Here is a 19,032-nt window from a genome sequence, read left to right as displayed (position 1 = left end):
TGTTTTCCTGTGATTGAGTTACTCAGGATGATATTTTCTAGTTCATTCCATTTGCCTATGAATTTCAAGAAGTCATTGTTTTTGATAGCTGAGTAGTATTCCACTGTATAGATGGACCACATTTTCTGTATCGATTCCTCGGTTGAAGGGCATCTGGGTTCTTTCCAGCTTCTATAAATAAGGCTGTTGTGAACATAGTGGAGCATGTGTCTTTGTTGTATGGTGGAGCATCTTTTGGGTATATGCCCAGGAGAGGTATAGCTGGGCCCTCATGCAGTGCAATGTCTAATTTTCTGAAATAACTCCAGAATGATTTCCAGAGTGGTTGTACAAGTTTGCAATTCCACCAACAATGGAAGAGTATTCCTCTTTCTCCACATCCTTGCCAGCATCTGTTGTCCCCCCCCCCTTTTTTTTATCTTAGCCATTCTGACTGGTGTGAGGGGGAATCTCAAGTTTGTTCTGATTTGCATTTCCCTGATGACTACCAATGTTGAACATTTTCTATAGGTACTTCTCAGCCATGTGATATTCCTCAGCTGAGAATTCTTCATTTAGCTATGTACCCCATTTTTTAGTATGGTTACTTGTCTCGCTGGAGTCTAACTTCTTGAGTTCTTTGTACATTTTAGACATTAACCCTCTATCAGATGTAGGATTGGTCAAGATCTTTTCCAAGTCTGTTGGTTGCTATTTTGTCCTAATGACAGTTTCCTTTGCCTTACAGAAGCTTTGTGATTTTATGAAGTCCCATTTGTCAATTCTTGATCTTAGAGCATAAACCATTGGTATTCTGTTCAGGAAATTGTCTCCAGTGCCCATGTGTTTGAGGCTCTTCCCCACTTTTCCTTCTATTAGTTTGAGTTTTTCTGGTTTTATGTGGAGGTTCTTGATCCACTTGGACTTAAGATTTGTACAGGGAGATAAGAATGGATTGATTTGCATTCTTCTACATGCTGACCTCCAGTTGAATCACCATTTCTTGAAAATATCTTTTTCTCCACTGGATAGTTTTAACTCCTTTGTCAAAGATCAAATGACCATAGGTGTGTGGGTTCATATCTGGGTCTTCAGTTCTATTCCATTGATCTACCTGCCTGTCTCTGTACTAATACCACACAGTTTCTTTTTTTTTTTTTAAATCACTTTTGCTTAGTAATACTGCTTGAGATCACAGATGGTGATTCCCCCAGAAGTTCTTTTAGTATTGAAGATAGTTTTCACTACCCTGGGTTTTTTGTTATTCCAAATGAATTTGCAAATTGCTCTTTCTAACTCTATGAAGAACTAAATTGAAACTTTGATGGGGATTGAATTGACTCTATAGATTGCTTTTGGCTAAATGACCATTTTACTATAGTAATCCTACGAATCCATGAGCATGCAAGGTCTTTCCATCTTTTGAGATCTTCTTCAATTTCTTTCTTCAGAGACTTGAAATTCTTGACGTACAGATCTTTCACTTGCTTGGTTAGAGTCACATCAAGGTATTTTATGTTATTTGGAACTATTATGAAGGGTGTTATTTCCCTAACTTCTTTCTCAGACTATTTATCCTTTGGGTAGAGGAAGGCTACTGATTTGTTTGAGTTAATTCTATACCCAGCCACTTTGCTGTAGCTGTTCGTCAGGTTTAGTAGTTCTCTGGTGGAACTTCTGGGATCACTTAAGTATACTAGCGAATCTTCTACAAATAGTGATATTTTGACTTAGTCCTCTCCAATTTGTATCCTTTTGGACTCCTGTTGTCTCATTGCTCTGGCTAGGATTTTGAGTACTATGCTGAATAAGTAGGGAGAGAGTCGGTTTGTCTAGTCCCTGATTTTAGTGGGATTGCTTCAAGTTTCTCTCCATTTAGTTTGATATTGGCTACTGTGGTTAGTTATGGGCTTTGAATTCCTGATTTTTCCAAGGCTTTTATCATGAAGGAGTGTTCAATTTATCAAATGCTTTCTCAGCCTGTAATGAAATAACCATGTGTTTTTTCCCTTTGACTTTGTTTACATAGTGGATTTCATTGATTTTTTTTTTTTTTTTTTTTTTTGTATATTGAACCATCTCTGCATCCCTGGGATGAACCTATTTCATCATGATGAATGATCATTTTGATGTGTTCTTTGATTCGGTTTGAGAGAATTATATTGAGTATTTTGGCATCGATATTTATAAGGGAAATTAGTCTAAACTTCTTTTTGTTGGGTCTTTCTGAGGTTTACACATAAGTATAACTGTGAATTCATGGAAGGAATTGGGTAGTGTTCCTTTTGTTTCTATTTTGTGGAATAGTTTGGACTGTATTAGAATTAGGTCTTCTATGAAGATCTGATAGAATTCTGCACTAAAACCATCTGGTCCTGGGCTGTTTTTTGGTTGGGATACTTTTGATAACTGCTTCTATTTCTTTAGGAGTTATGGGACTGTTTAGATGGTTTATCTTACCCTGATTTCTTTTGTTGCCTGGTATCTGTCTAGAAAATTGTCCATTTCATCCAGATTTTTCCAGTTTTGTTGAATATAGGATTTTGTAGTAGGATCTGATGACTCTGAATTTCTCAGATTCTATTGTTAGGTCTCCCTTTTCATTTCTGATTTTGTTAATTGTGATACTCGCCCTGTATCCTCTGGTTCGTCTGGTTAAGAGTTTATCTCTCTTGTTAATTTTCTCAAATAACCAACTCCTGGTTCTGTTAATTCTTTGTATACTCTTTTTTTTTCTACGTCTTTGATTTCAGCCCTGAGTTTGATGATTTCCTGCCATCTAATCCTCTTGCATGAATTTGCTTTTTTTTTTTTTTTTTTTTTTTTTTGGTTCTAGAGCATTTAGGTGTGCTGTCAAGCTGCTAATGTATACTCTCTTCAGTTTCTCTTTGGAGGCATCAGAGCTATGAGTTTTCCTCTTAGCACTGCTTTCACTGTGTCCCATAAGTTTGGGTATGTTGTGCTTTCGTTTTCACTAAATCCTAAAAAAGTCTTTGATTTCTTTATTTCTTTCTTGACCAAGTTTTCATTGAGTAGAGCATTGTTCAGCTTTCTATTATTGTTATTGAAGACTAGCCTTAGTCCATGGTGATCTGATAGGATGCATAGGATTATTTCAATATTCTTGTATCTGTAGAGGTCTGTTTTGAGACTGAATATATTGTCAATTTTGGAGAAGGCAATATGAGGTGCTGAGAAGGTATATTCTTTTGTTTTAGGATGAAATGTTATATAAATATCTGTTAAATCCATTTGGTGCATAACTTCTGTTAGTCTCTCTATGTCTCTGTTTATTTTCTATTTCCATGATCTGTTGATTGATGAGTGTGGGGTGTTGAAATCTCCTACTATTATTGTGTGAGGTGCAATGTGTGCTTTGAGCTTTAGTAAAGGTTCTTTTATGAATGTATGTACCCCTGCATTTAGAGCATAGTTATTTATGATTGAGAGTTCATCTCTGTGGACTTTTCCTTTGATGAATATGAGGTGTCCTTCCTTATTCTTTTTGATAACTTTTGACTGGAAGTTGATTTTATTTGGTGTTAGAATGGCTACTCCAGCTTGTCTTTTAGGACCATTTGCTTGATTTGGGAGTTTTGCTGGATATAATAGCTTGGGCTGGCATCTGTGTTCTCTTGGTGTCTGTATTACATCTGCCCAGAATCTTCTGGGTTTCATAGTCTCTGGTGAGAAGTCTGATGTAATCCTGATAGGTCTACCTTTATATGTCACTTGACCTTTTTCCCTTTCTGCTTTTAATATTCCTTCTTTATTTTGTGCATTTGCTGTTTTGACTATTATGTGACAGGAGGTATTTCTTTTCTTGTCCAATCTATTTGGAGTTCTTAGGCTCCTTGTATGTTTATGGGTGTTGCTCTCTTTAGGTTAATGAAGTTTTCTTCTATCATTTTGTTGAAGATATTTACGGGCCTTTTAATTTGGGAGTCTTTGCTCTGTTCTATGCATATTATCCTTAGATTGTTCTTCTCATTGTGTCCTGGATTTCCTGGATGTTTTGGGTTAGGAGCTTTTTGTGTTTTATATTATCTTTGATGGTTATGTTGATGTTTTCTATAGTATCTTCTCTCCCTGAGATTCTCTCTTCTATCTCTTGTATTCTGTTGGTGATGCTTGCATCTATAATTCCTGATCTCTTTCCCAGGTTTTCTTTCTCCACGGTTGTCTCTCTTTGTGATTTCTTTATTGTTTCTATTTCCATTTTTAACTCCTGGATGATTTTATTCAATTTCTTCACCTGTTTTGTTGTGTTTTTCTATAATTCTTTAAGGGTTTTTATATTTCCTCTTCTAAAGGCTTCTACTTGTTTACCTGTGTTGTCCTGTATTTCTTTAAGGGAGTTATTTGTGTCCTTCTTTCAGTCCTCTATCATCATCAAGAGATGTGATTTTTCAATGCAAATCATGCTTTTCCAGTGTGTTGGGATATCTAGTATTTGCTTTGGTGGGAGAACTGGACTCTGATGATGCCAAGTAGTCTTGAATTTTGTTGCTTAGATTCCTGTGCTTGCCTCTTGCCATCAGGTTGTTTCTGGCATTAACTTGTCTTGCTGTTTCTGACTGGTTTGGCCCTCCTGTAAGCCTGTGTGTCAGCTCTCCTGTTTATCTGTTTTCTTTCAGCTGGATCTGGGATCAGAAAGCTGCTTTGGGGTTTGTGTGTCCTGAAACCTCCAGGTGGGTGGCTTGGAGCAGAAGAGTTGGTCTTATTTCTGCTTTCAGGTGTGTCAACGCTCCAGGCAACTGGATTTTAGTTCTGGGCTCAGGCAAAAACCTTAAGTATCCTGCCCCTGTCTGCTCTTAGGTTCCCATATCCAGAGGGCACTAGGCAGGTTCCTCTTGGGACAAGAATGTAAGCAGAAATGGCAGTCTTCCCTGAGCTCTCAGAATTGCCTGCACTTCTGAGGTTGTAACCCCCATCCCCCTCAGTATTTGGCTACAGAGAGCCATGGGACCAGTTTAGCTCCAGGTACAGACAGAAACCAGAAGTGTCCTGTCCCTAACAACTTCTGCCTTTGTGTGTCCTGAGGTCACCATGTGGGTCATTTGGAGCAGAAGAGTTGCTCTTACCACTGCTCTCAGGTGTACAGGTGCCCCTGGTGACTGGCTTTCAGCTCTAGTCCCTGGCAAAAACTGAAGGGTCCTGCCCCTGATTGCTCCTAGCTGCCTGTGCCCTTAGGGCACAGAGGATACTAGGCAGGTACCTTTTGGGTCTGGAATGTGTGAAGTAGTTGTCTCCTCTGAGTTCTCTGGATTGTCAGCACTTCTGAGAGTCCAGCTCTCTTCCCCACAGGATTTGGGTACAGACAGCTGTTGAACCAGTTCAGTTCAGTTCCAGGCATACGCAGAAAGCAGAAGTTTCCTGTCATTGACTGCTTCTATATTCTTGTATCAAAAGGTCACTAGGTAGTTTCTTCTTGGGCCAGGAATGTGAGTAGAAGTGGAGTCTCCCCTGAGCTCTCAGGATAGTCTGCACTTTTTGTATTCTACTTTTAATAGGTTTATTAGATTCTCTGGAGTTTACCTTCCTGAATTGTTTGTATATTTTGGATATTAAGCTTCTATTGAATGTAGGGTTGGTAAATATCTTTTCCCAGCCAAACTGTACGTTGCTGTTTTGTCCTATGGACAGGGTTCTTTGCTTAAGGTAGCGTTTCAATTTTATGAGCTTCCATTTGTTGATTATTGTTCTTAAAATATAAGCCATTTGTGTTCGTTCAGGAAGTCTTCTCCTGTGCCCACGTACTCTAGGGTCTTCCCCACTTTCTCATCTATTAGATTCAGTGTATCTGGTTTTATGTGGAGGTCCTTAGTCCACTTGGACTTGAGTTTTGTACAAGGAGATAAGAATGGATCACTTTGCATTCTTCTACATGCTGACTGCCAGTTGAACCAGCACCTTTTGTTGAAGATGTCTTTTTTCCACTGGATGGTTTTAGCTTCTTTGTCAAAGATCAAGTTACCATAGGTATGTGGGTTTGTTACTGGGCCTTCAAATCTTTGCATTGATCTACTTTCCTGTCTCTATACTAATACCAGGTGTTTTAATCACTATTGCAATAGATTATAGCTTGAGGTGAGGGATTGTAACTCCTACAGAAGCTCTTTTATTGATGAGAATAGTTTTTGGTATTCTAGGTTTTTTGTTATTCCAAATGAATTTGCAAACTGCTCTTTCTAACTCTATGAAGAATTGAGTTGGAATTTTGATGGAGATTGCATTGAATCTGTAGATAGTTTTGCTAAGATGGCTAATTTTACTGTATTAATCCTGCCAAACCATGAACATGGGAGACCTTTCCATCTGAAGCCTTCTATTTCTTTCGTCAGGGATTTAAAGTTCTTGTCATATAGATCTTTCACTTGCTTCGTTAGAGTCACTACAACACATTTTACATCATTTGTGACTATTATTAAGGGTGTACTTTTTTTCTAAGTTTTTTTCAGCCCTTTTATCCTATGAGTAAAGGAAGACTACTGATTTGTTTGAGTTAATTTTATATCCAGCAACTTTGCTGAAGTTGCTTTTCAGTTGTAAGTGCTCTTTGTTAGAATTTTGGGGGTCACTTAAGTATACTATTTTATCATCTACAAATATTGATATCTTGACATCTTCCTTCCTAATTTGTATCTCTTTAATCTCTTTTTGTTGTCTAATTTCTCTGGCTAGAACTTCAAGTACTTTATTGAATAGGTAGGGAGATAGATAGTGGGCAGCCTTGCCTTGTCCCTGATTTTAATGGGATAGCTTTAAGTTTCTCTCCTCTTAGTTTGATCTTGGCTATTGGTTTGCTGAATACTGCTTTTATGATACTTAGGTATATACCTTGAATTCCTGATCTAAGACTTTTAACATGAATAGGTATTGTATTTTGTCAAATGCTTTTTCAGCATCTAATGAGATGATCATGTGCGTTTTTTCATTGAGTTTGTTCATATAGCAGATTACATTGACGGATTTTCATATATTGAACCATCCCTGCATTCCTGGGATAAAGCCTATTTGGTCTTGGTGGATGATCATTTTGATGTATTCTTGGATTCAGTTTGTGAGAATTTTATTTAGTATTTTTATATCGATATTTATAAGAAAGATTGGTCTGAAGTACTCTTTCCTTATACTCTAGGTATAATTGTGGCTTCAAAGAATGAATTGGATAAGGCTCCTTCTCTTTCTATTTTGTGGAATAGTTTGAAGAGTATTGGTATCTTCTTTAAAAGTCTGATAGAATTCTGCACTAAACCCATCTAGTCCAGGGCTGTTGTTGTTTTTGCTTTTGTTGTTGTTGTTGTTGTGAGACTTTTAAATACTGATTCTATTTCTTTGGGGGTTATGGGGCTGTTTAGTTGGTTTGTCTGATCCAGGTCTAACTTTGGTACTTGGTATCTGTCTGGGAAATCATCCATTTCATCCAGGTTTTCCAGTTTTGTTGAGTATAGAATTTTGTCATAGGATCTGATTATTTTTTTAATTTCCTCAGATTCTGTTGGTATATCTTGCTTTTCCTTCCTGATTTTGTTAATTTGGATACTTTTTCTGTGACCTGTGGTTTATCTGGCTAAGGGTTTATCTATCTTGTTGATTTTCCTAAAGAAGCAGTTCCTGGTTTTGTTGATTCTTTGTGTAGTTCTTTCTATTTTTGCTTAGTAGATTTCAGACTGAGTTTGATTAATTTTTGCTATGTACTCCTCTTGGATATATTTGCTTCTTTTCAATCTAGAGCTTTCAGATGAGCTGTTAAGCTACTAGTGTATGGTTTCTCCAATTTCTTTATGGAGGCACTCAGAGTTATGGGTTTTCCTCTTAGCATGGATTTCATTGTGTACCATAAGTTTGGATATGTTTTGCCTTCAGTTTCATTGAATTCTAAAAAAATCTTTAATTTCTTTATTTATTCCCTGACCAAGTTATCATTAAGTAGATATTTATTCAGATTTCACATGTATGTGGGCTTTCTCTTGTTTTTGTTGCTACTGAAGACCAGCCTTCGTCCATGACAGTCTGATAGAGTACATGGGGTTAATTCAGTGTTCTTTTGTCTGCTAAGTTTGTTTTATATCAAGTATATGTTCCATTTTTAAGGAGGTACTGAGATGGTATATTTTTTGTTTTAGGGTGTAATATTCTGTATACATCTGTTAAGTCCATTTGGTTCATAAGTTCTGTTAGTTTCACTGTCTCTCTGTTTAGTTTCTGTTTTCATGATCTGTTCATTACTAAGAGTGGAGGGTTGAAATCTCCTAACTTCTTGTGTGAGGTTCATTCTATACTTTGAGCTTAATAACCTTTCTTTTATAAATGTGGGTGCCCTTGCATTAGGGGCATACATGTTCAGAATTGAGAATTCATCTTGGTGGATTTTTTCTTTGATGAGTATGTAGTGTCCTTCCCCATATTTTTGTTTAACTCTTGGTTGAAAGTCTATTTTGTTCAATATTAGAATGGGTATTCAAACTTCTTAGGACCATTTTTTGGAAAAATTTTCCCATTCTTTTCCTTTGAGGTAATACCTGTCTTTGACTCTGAGGTGTGTTTCCTGTATACAGCAATATGCTGGATTCTGTTTACATATCCAATCTGTTAGCCTATGTTTTTTAATGGGGAATTGAGTCCATTTATGTTTAGGCATATTAGGGACCAATGCTTGTTGCTTCCTGTTATTTTGTTGTTAGAGGTGAAATTATGTTTGTGTGGGAGAACTGTGTTCTGATGTTACCAACTCAAATTAGTTTCTATTGCTTATGTTCTCGTGCTTGCCTCTCACCATCTTATAATCTCTGGTGTTATCTATCCTCCCCATCTCAAACTGGACCATGTTCTTCCTGTGAGCCTGTAATTCTGTGATACTGGATGTGTCAGAATATCTGAGGAGTCAAGCTATAACTGGAGTTTGGGCCGTGTGGGTTCAGGTCAAGCACCAGGTCTCTGCTTCAGGTACAGGTGGGAACATGAAGGTATGGGGGTCTCCAGATGGGCAAGAAAATCTGTGTCCCCAGATCTCTGGCGTCCTGGTATGCCAGTTATTGGGGTGGGGATTTGGGTCTCACCTGTGAAACTGGATGTGTCAGAATCCCTGGGGAGTCAAGCTACAACTAGAATGTGGGCTGTGTGGGGTCAGGTCCAGTGTCAGGGCTCTGCTCCCCACACAGGAGGGAACTTGAAGGCCTTGACCTGGATCTTAAGGCAGGAAGAAAACATGCCATTGATCCAGATTTTGAGGCTGGAAGACACAAGCTTTTGATCCATATCTTGAGTTGGGATTGCATATACTCTTAATCTGGATTGACATGCACTTATAGTCCAGATCAGATGCTTGAACGTACTTTGCCACCACGCCCATTGCAACCCATTCCTGCAGGATTCCACTTATACAGAAGACCAGCCAAGACACCCACCTTTGTGGGACTAAGCAGTTATTAAATTCTTGGCTTTTGCCTTCATAAATGGCCATCATTGGGTTAGTTGGATTGGAGTCTGTAAGTCATTCCAATAAATTCAGTTTATACACACACACACACACACACACACACACAAACACTTAATATTTATATTTATATATAAATATGTTCTCTGACTCTAGAGAACCCATACTGATACACCAGGGACTTTTAGACAAAATATTTATGTCTTTGCTTTCAAATAGCTTAGAATCTAAGTTTAAAAGGCTGTCCTGGGAGAATGAAAAATAATTATTTTTATAAATTATATAGTAAATACTCTTACTATCTATACAGATCTTACATAAAGCTATTTAGCTCCTGTTTTCCTACTTGAACTGAGAAAAAAATCCATGAATAATTGTAGCCCTTGAGCATTTAAACTGCTTATATAGATGTCTCCAAAGATAAGATTGTATTTGGGTAGATGACAACTGAATGCTTTCCAGACCTCAGGCCCAAGGTTTGTAGGTTAAGTTAAAATGGTTGCTGTAGTAATCTGGGAAACAATGTTTTTGCCATTTCACTTGCAACAGTTCCCAAACATGCTCCAAATATTCCTTAATGAAAGTAAAGACTTTACCTGAGAAAAATTGATTCCCAAGTAAAATCTTATAAACATAAATCCTAACACTCATCATAATTCCCAAAGTGATTCAAAATCATAATTCTCCAAAGTATAAAAAAAATGCCACAGGTATGGCTGTCTTACAAAATGCCTCATGTCTCACTAGTGAGGAAGGAATCTATCATATTTCAACCATAGAACAGGTACTGCAATGCTGTGTTTTCTGAGGTTTCTGACATGGCACGGTTGGATGCATTGGGACCTTTAAGAGGCGAGGCTTAGGAAGCGATATCTGGGTCGTTGAGCGGCATGCCTTTGAGGTAGACTGGGAACTCCTTTTCCATTTTATTTTTCTTCATGGCCGTTTGCTCCACCATGCTTTCTTGGCATGATGTGCTACTTTGCCTTATCCCCAGCTAGCAGGAGCAATCAATCATAGACTGAAATACCCAAACTATGAGCACCAAAGATTTTTCTTCCTATGTGCAGTAGTGCTAGAAGGCTCACTACTAGCACAAGGGGACTAATCTATGAGTCTCTCTCCGTCTCTCTCACCCCCCTTTCACTGTCTTTTTGACTCTGGAAGAAATCCAAAATTACATACCAGGCCGAATTTGGTGCTCAGTAGAAATTGGAAATGCCACAAATCCTTTTTTTCCCTGTAAGCCCAAGAGCAATGATTAGCCTCTGACAGTTGCTATCTTTGATCATCATTGCCTTTCTTTTTAAATTTTTATTTATTTTATTTATTATTTTATTAAATATATTATGTATTTACATTTCAAATGTTATCCCCTTCCCTGGTTTGCCCTTCTCTCATCCTCCCTCCCCCTGCTTCTATGAGGATTCTCCCCTCCCACCTACACAGTCCCACCTCACCACCCTGGTATTCACCTACACCAGGGAAACAAACCTTCACAAGACCAAGGGCTCCTTCTCTTATTGATGCCCAACAATGCCATCCTCTCCTGGATGTTTTGTGTTAGGAGATTTTTGCTTTTTGCATTTTCTTTGACTATTGTGTCAATTTTTCTTTTTTCCCATTTTTTAAATTGGGTATTTTTTTTAATCTACATTTCCAATGAGATATTCAGGGCCAGAATTGTCTCTACTTCCATATAGCTTCACTGCCTTAAATCTCTCCTCAAATGACTGACTACTTTCTTTCTGTGTTGCCCCAAGATGCCCTTGATGTGTGGTCTTCTGCATTTTAGGATATGTAAGCCCAGTTTGCTAGAGTCTCAGTGATTTTATATAGTGAGCTTCAGTTGTCCATACTTGATGATTTGTGTTTCTTTCCTTTAATTCTCTCTTAAACATATACACCTAACATTTCATCAATTCTGTGCCACTGAAACTGTCCTAGTAATTGTCACCAGAGACTTGCCATGTCCAGGCCATTTCTGGGTCTCATGTTACTTGGCAGATGGTGGTATTTGATGCAGATGTCAACCACATGGTGACTCCTTCATTCACCATCAATCTCCTTTTGGATCCTCCTACAAAGCTGTGGGCTGGGACTTCTGTCTGTATTTATTTTGTGATTCGAGAGGCATACTTCTGGATGTCATCGATGCTAATAGTGTGAGCATGCATATTCATTCCAGCTTGAAATAGACTCACATATCCCTCCCCCTCCCCGGTAGAATGTGACTGAGATTACATGAATCCATTCAATATTCATTTGATTCAGCTATAAAACATAAATTCAATTCAGGAGGATTTTCATCCTAAAATTTGAACTCCTAAAATATGAATAATTGCATATATACAATTATTTCCTCAAAATCCCCAGCATTGAGATAAAAAGTTAGCATTTCAGACTTGACAGTTTCAAAATAATGCTCCTGATATCCTTACCTTTAAAATGGTGGGAATGTCTGAGCCCTCTCCAGCTCAGTGAGCAGCAGCTCTGTGTTTGATATGGTTTCAGCCTAAAGCCTCCAGTCATCTCCGACACATCTCCAGGCTTCCTCACTGTGTCACTCCAAACCTTTCAAATTTATCTTCAAAAACCACCCAGAAGGCATTCACTTTCTAATCTCCTTTGCTCTCCCAAGGTACACCTGGTTAGTCTATTTTTTGGCTTTTTAAAAATAACTTCTTTTCTCTTCTACTTTTAAGTCTGATTGCACCTTTTCTGGTCTCTAAATATTAACCGTGTTTGGCATTTTAAAAATCACAAGTCACAAATGTCACTTCACATAGATTCTGAAGGGCTTCCATTCTCAAGTCAAGAAAATCCACACAGGGACTGTGCACCTGAATTGCTATACACATTCTCTCTCTCTCTTTCTCTTACTCACACACCCCAAAAACTTAGCTCCAGGACTCCAAGTTTTCAAGGCTCAGACTTTGAAAGAGACTTTGATTATTCAGAAGATTACAAGTCAAACACAACCTCATAAAGCCTAGAATACCTTATTTTAAATTATACTATGAGTATACATGTATATAGATATGTGCTCATAGGAGGCAGAAGAGCACATAATTACCCCTGGGGATAGAGTTGCAGGGAATTGTGAGTAGCCCAGTGTGGATGTTGAAAACTACCCCATGGTCCTCTACAAGAGCAGTAAATGCTTTTAATTGCGAGCTGTCTCTCCATTCTCAAGGACTAATTCTTTTAAAATTCCTATCAGTAAGCATAGCTTGAGATTTGTCATCTACATAGTTTCCTAAGGTGCTAAGGGTTATGGATGAATAACAAGTGCTCCAGCAGCCCTAAGACTCATCAGAGCCAATAAAGCCTATTAGAGAAGCCACCTTTTTTTCTAGGATCTCATAAGTGCCACAATAGACCTGCTGCCTTCCCTTGTTATACTGCACGCTTTGTCTTAACTTACCTGAAACAAAGCAGCAAATCATCAACAGAAGGACTTTCCAAGCTTGCATGTCTCACAGCTATTTGTTTTAGCATTTAATTGCAAACATAGCCATTCTTCATCAACAAGCATGTGAGTAAATGTAAAAAAAATAAAAATCATAAACTGTTAGAGTCCCATGTGGATTTTAATGTTATCTAATCCTAGGACAGGTAACCTTCCTATGATGGGCCCCACTTTAGAATTTGATAGCAAATAGTGCCTGTTGTAATGATACAGTTTTGGTGATTGTTTTAGTTAGGGTTTTACTGCTGTGAACAGTCACCATGACCAAGACAACTTTTATAAGGACAACATTGAATTGGGGCTGGCTTATAGGTTCACAGGTTCAGTCCATTATCATTAAGGCATGCTGCAACATGGCAGCATCCAGGAAGGCATGGTGCAGAAGGAGCTGAGAGTTCTATGTCTTCATCTGAAGGTTTGTAGTGGAAGACTGACTTCCAGATAGCTAGGACTAGGGTGTAAAAGCCCATGCCCATAGTGACACACCTATTCCAACAAGATCACACCTCCTAATAGAGCCACTGTGCAGACCTGGAGTGCTGGCTCTGGATCTACTCTTACAATGCCCAGAAGGAGCCTGATTCCTAGGTAATCTGAAACGCCCATGATCACAGAGTCACAGGATCACAGAGGAAGCTCTATTCTCCGGATATTTGACGCAACTGGGAGCACTGGACCTCTTACACACTTAAGATCACAGTTGAGGCCACAAAATCTTTCCCAGTGCCCAGTATAACGAGGACCCCCCGCCCCCAGAGGAACTAGGGAAACCCAAACCCTGCCAGCCAGAGGCATGGGTTCCTTCCAGCTTGTACCTGTGCCCAGAGCACCCGGGACTCTGGCTACACATCCACTCCTGCAACACCCTAAGAAAGCTAGACTCCCAGGAACTCTGACAGGATCTCAAGAGCTTGGTCACACCAGGATTTCAGAATTCCAGAGGCAGCTAGACTCCCAAGAGCTCTGACACACCCAGGATCTCAGAAGCACAGGATCCTAGAATCACAGGATCACAGACATAGCTGGACTGGGAGGAGTTCTGCTATAACAAGGATCACAGGAGGGACAGGCTTCAGTCAGAAACAGCAAAGGCAGGTAGCACTAGGGATAACCAGATGGCTAGAGCCAAGCACAAGAACATAAGCAACATAAAACAAGGCTATTTGACATCAACAGAACCCAGTACTACCACTACAGCAAGTCCTGGATACCACATCACACCAGAAAAGCAAGACTCAGATTTAAAATCACATCTCATGATGATAGTAGAGGACTTTAGGAAGGACATAGATAACTCCCTTACAGAAATACAGGAAAACACAGGTAAACAAGTTGAATCCCTTAAAGAGGAAAGACCAAAAATCCCTTAAAGAATTACAGAAAAACACAAACAAGTGAAGAAATTGAAAAAAAAAAACCACCCAGAATCTAAACATGGAAATAGAAACAATAAACATCATAAAGGGAGACAACCCTGGAGATAGAAAAACTAGGAAAGAGATCAGGAGTCATAGATGCAGCATCACCAACAGAATACACGAGATAGAAATGCAAAATGCAAAAAGTTCCTAACCCAAAACATCCAGGAAATCCAGGACACAATGACAAGACCAAACCTAAGAATAATAGGTAGAGAATAGAATGAAGACTCCCAATTTAAAGCCCAGTAAATATTTTCAACAACATTATAGCAGAAAACTTCCATAACCTAAAGAATGAGATGCCCATGAACTAAGTAACCCTATTCAAAATAGGGTATAGCGCTAAACAAAGAATTTTCAATTGAGAAATATCTCATGGCTATGAATTACCCAAAGAAAGATTCACCATCCTTAGTCATCAGGGAAATGCAAATCAAAACAACTTTGAGATACCACTTTATACCAGTCAGAATGACTAGGATCAACACTTAGGTGACAGCAGATGCTGGCATGAATGTGAAAGAAGAGGACCACTCCTCTATTGTTGGTATTGAAAGCTGGGACAACCACTCTGGAAATCAGTCTGGAGGTTCCTCAGAAAATTGGACATAGTGCTACCTGAAGACTCAGATATACCACTCCTGGTTGTATACCCAAAAGGTGATCTAATATATAACAAAGACACATGTTCAACTATGTTTATAGAAGCCTTATTTATAATAGCCAGAAGCTGGAAAGAACCCACATATCCTTCAACATAGGAATGGATACAGAAAATGTGGTACATTTACTCAATGGTGTACCATTCATCTCTTATAACCAATGACTACATGAAATTCTTAGGCAAATGGATGGAACTACAAAATGTGAGGTAACCCAGTCACAAAAGAACACACATAGTATGTATTCCTTGATAAGTGGTTATTAGCCCAAAAGCTGAGAATACCCAAGATACAATTCACAGACCACATGAAGCTCAAGAAAAAAGAAGACCGAAGTGTGGATGCTACAGTCCTCCTTAGAAGGGGGAACAAAATGGGAAGGTAGAGGGAGGGAGAGACTTGCAACAGAGGAGGGGGAGATGGAAAAGGGGAGCTAGGATCAGGTATTGGAGGAGACAGGGATGATATACAGATGGTCAGGAATTTGAACATTGGTATGTAGCAATGGGGTATGGAGAACTGGATGTAACCACTAGCAAATCCCAGATGCCAGGAAAGCAACAGTCTCCCAGGACCCAAAGGGGATGAGACTAACTGAAATGCACAATGAAGGGGAAGGAGAACCTGTAGAGACCATATCCAGAAGTTAGGCAAAGCCCCGGGTTGGGGGATGGGGCCACCTACTCATCTCCATCTTTTTAACCCAGAACTTCTGCCTAAAGGAAACTCAGGAGCAAAGTGTGCAGCAGAGACTGAAGGAGAGGCCATCCAGAGGCTGTTGTACCTGGGGATCCATCTTATATACAGACATCAAACCAGACAGTATTTTGATGCTAAGAAGTGCTTGCTAACAGGAGCCTGCTATAGCTGTCTCCTGAGAGGCTTTGACAGAGCCTGACAAATACAGAGGCAGATGCTTGCAGCCAACCATTGGACGGAGCTTTGGGGTCTCCAGTGGAGGAGTTAGAGAAACAACAACTAAAGGAGCTGAAGGAATTTCCAACCCCATAGGAAGAACAACAATATCAACCATCCAGAAACCCCTAGAGCTCCCAGGGATTTAACCATCAACCAAAGAGTACACACAGGGTGACCCATGGCTCTAGTTGCATTTGTAGCAGAGCATGGCCTTTTGGGACATCAATGGGAGGAGGGACCCTTGGTCCTGTGACGGCTAGATGCCCCAGGTGCCAAGGGGATGCCAGTGCAGAGAGGTGGGAGTGGGTGGGTGTGTGGGAGAGGACCCTCAGGGAAGTAGGGGGAGGGGTGGGATGGGGGTTTCCAGATGCGAAACCGGGAAGGGGGATAACATTTGAAATGTAAATAAATAATATATTCAATTTTAAAAAAGAAGTCAGTCGGGATGTTTGTCTTCTGTAATTGATGCTCCTAATTGTGACCCATGTCTTGTTTAAAAAAACGACCATGTGTTATGTTCTTTTTTTTTGGTCAGCTTTTCAACTCTATGTCTCAGCTTACAGGGAACTGTGGTTTACTCATTATGGAGCATTGTGAATTTTATAAATTTGACAAAGAATCTATTCAAGTTATGTTGGAATGCAGCGGGTCCTTAGAACACACATAATCCATTTCAAAAAAACTGATCAGCCCCACCTAAGAATAGTTATTTATTTGAATAAACTGAATTCCAAACTCTTTTTGAATATGTATCCTCTTTGGTCATATGGATGGCATCCCTGGCTTGTGAGAACTGTGGTATTTCTCCTACATATTGTAAACAGTGCATATGGGTACTTTGGGTATGACTTAGCAATTAGTAGCAGGAAAACATTTTATTAAACCATAAATAGATTCCTAAAAATTATTTTTATTAATTTATAGGCTGGAGGAGGGATTACCCAGTAGATAAGTCAATTGTCACTAAGTGTAAGAACCAGGGTCTCAGAGCCCATGTAATTCTCGCATTCCTCCAGTGATACAGAAGGTGGAGAGAGCATGCCAGAAGCACATAGGTCAGCTACCTCAGCAGGTACAGGGCAAACAATGACCTGTCCCAAAACAAGGGGGAAAGTGAGGCTAAACTGTGGAGGTTGTGCACTATGGCATGTTTATACCCAAATACACACAAATGAAAATGTACACATGCACACACTCACACACTCACACAGAGAGAGAGAGAGAGGGGAGAGAGAGAGAGAGAGAGAGAGAGAGAGAGAGAGAGAGAGAGAGAGAGAAAGAGAGAGAGAGAAAGTGTTTTGAAAATCATTTGATTGAATTAATTGCTAAGGAATACTACTATAATACCATAACAATATTTCAGGATAGAAGAAGCATTTTCATTTTCTTAATATCTCTTTGTGCTTTTGGTAGAAGAATTGCTAAAAAATTACATTCAAAAAGCAAAATCAGTACAAATTTGCATAAAGTTCATCTCAAGAAAGGTTTAATTTTATCTCTGATGGTTTAAATGAATTTTTAAAGCTGTTTTCCAGTTGGGTGAGCAAGAAGTGGTTGCCATAACAACTGGTTTCTTACTACCGAGATATATTGTCTTTTTTGGGGGGGAAACATACTTGCCAACATGTTCAGATATAAACATAAAAAATTCACCAAATGAAAAAGAGTCATGCTGAAGCTGCCCCCAGGTCCATCTCTACACAGACTCAGTTATCAAGCTTTTAAAAGTCATCTGGAGACTTCTTATATTTTAAAATCATTTACAAAGGCATTTGCTTCACTCGACATTTGCTTTCCACTTAACAACATAACAAGGGCAAATCTACTACAAAATACATACAACCATGTCACTTATTCAGTTAGCTATAGAAGAACATCCTATAAAAAGGTAATTTCACTGACCCCCTGCTATTGAGTTTTTAGGTAATTTTCAAAGTTATTCTGTCACAAATAATTATTTACTAAATAACTTTGTACACATATAGAAAGTTCCAGAAGTAAAACTTTTGAGTCAAAGATCATTTTAGAATCTAGTAGCTATTCTAGCAAGTTCCATTTCTACTCGGAGGGTGTGAGAATATCTGAAGTCTACACCATTGCCCTCTGTGAGAATTTCACGGTTATCACTAGCATCCTCCAGAATTTGTTTTTCTTTTGGAATTCTAGGATTTTCTTCACATCATGAAGTTTTAATTGTTATTTTACATATAATAGGTACCTCCTTTTATTTTCTTTGACTTTCTGATGATTCCGTTAGGGTGACAATTTAAAATTTATGAAATCGACTTCATCTCTTTTGATTTTATGTTTTCTAGTCCTTTTCCTACATTTGCAGGCATTTCCAACTCTACAGTTATAAAAAACCAAGTGGAAAAAAATAAGAACACAATTCATCTGTGATATTTTCCTAGTATCTTAATCAACAATTTCCTTTATAATTTTTAAATTTACTAGTTTGTTTTTTGGGGTTACATGGATGCCTTAGTGTATATGGAGGACAATTTATAGAAGTGTGATGTTTCCTCTGACGATGTGGATCCTGGAGATTGAACTCAGGTTGGAAGGCTTGGTGATAAGTGTCTTTACTTGCTGAGCCAGCTCATTAACCTCAGAATTATTTTGTTTTTAAACATTTTTCTTCAAGAATTTTTTCAGGGCATAAAGTGTGAAATTGGATCCAGTTCTAAATGTTTGACTGTGTATCTCTAACTGTTCCACTCTCTTTTGTGATTAACTATGTACGACCAATGAGGCGTACAACTTTTATCAGTACTAAATTTCCACATGTATTGTATTGTATTCGTGTACTTCATATCCTGTAACTTAAATCTGTCTCTTTGTCCTCTTTCATTACTTTCTTTCTTCATGATTTTCATGAACATCGATAATGTTGCTCACTTGTTTTGTCATGAGAACTTCTTAATAAGTTTATATTGATAAAAATTATTCATTAGTAATTCACTAATGCTACATTGTATTTTTAATTTCTACAGAGATAACTTACATTTTTCAGTACAGTTTCTCCTACTCAAACACATGATAGTATTTTCATTCATTCATTTTTTTCTCTTTTAGTTGTGCTTTGGAGTGTTTTCATAGGGATCCTGTACAATTCACATTAAGGGTATTCATTCCTTGAGT

Source organism: Rattus norvegicus, chromosome 5, assembly GCF_036323735.1.
Source record: "Rattus norvegicus strain BN/NHsdMcwi chromosome 5, GRCr8, whole genome shotgun sequence".
Classification (NCBI taxonomy): Eukaryota; Metazoa; Chordata; class Mammalia; order Rodentia; family Muridae; genus Rattus; species Rattus norvegicus.
Note: the sequence above shows the minus strand (reverse complement) of the source record.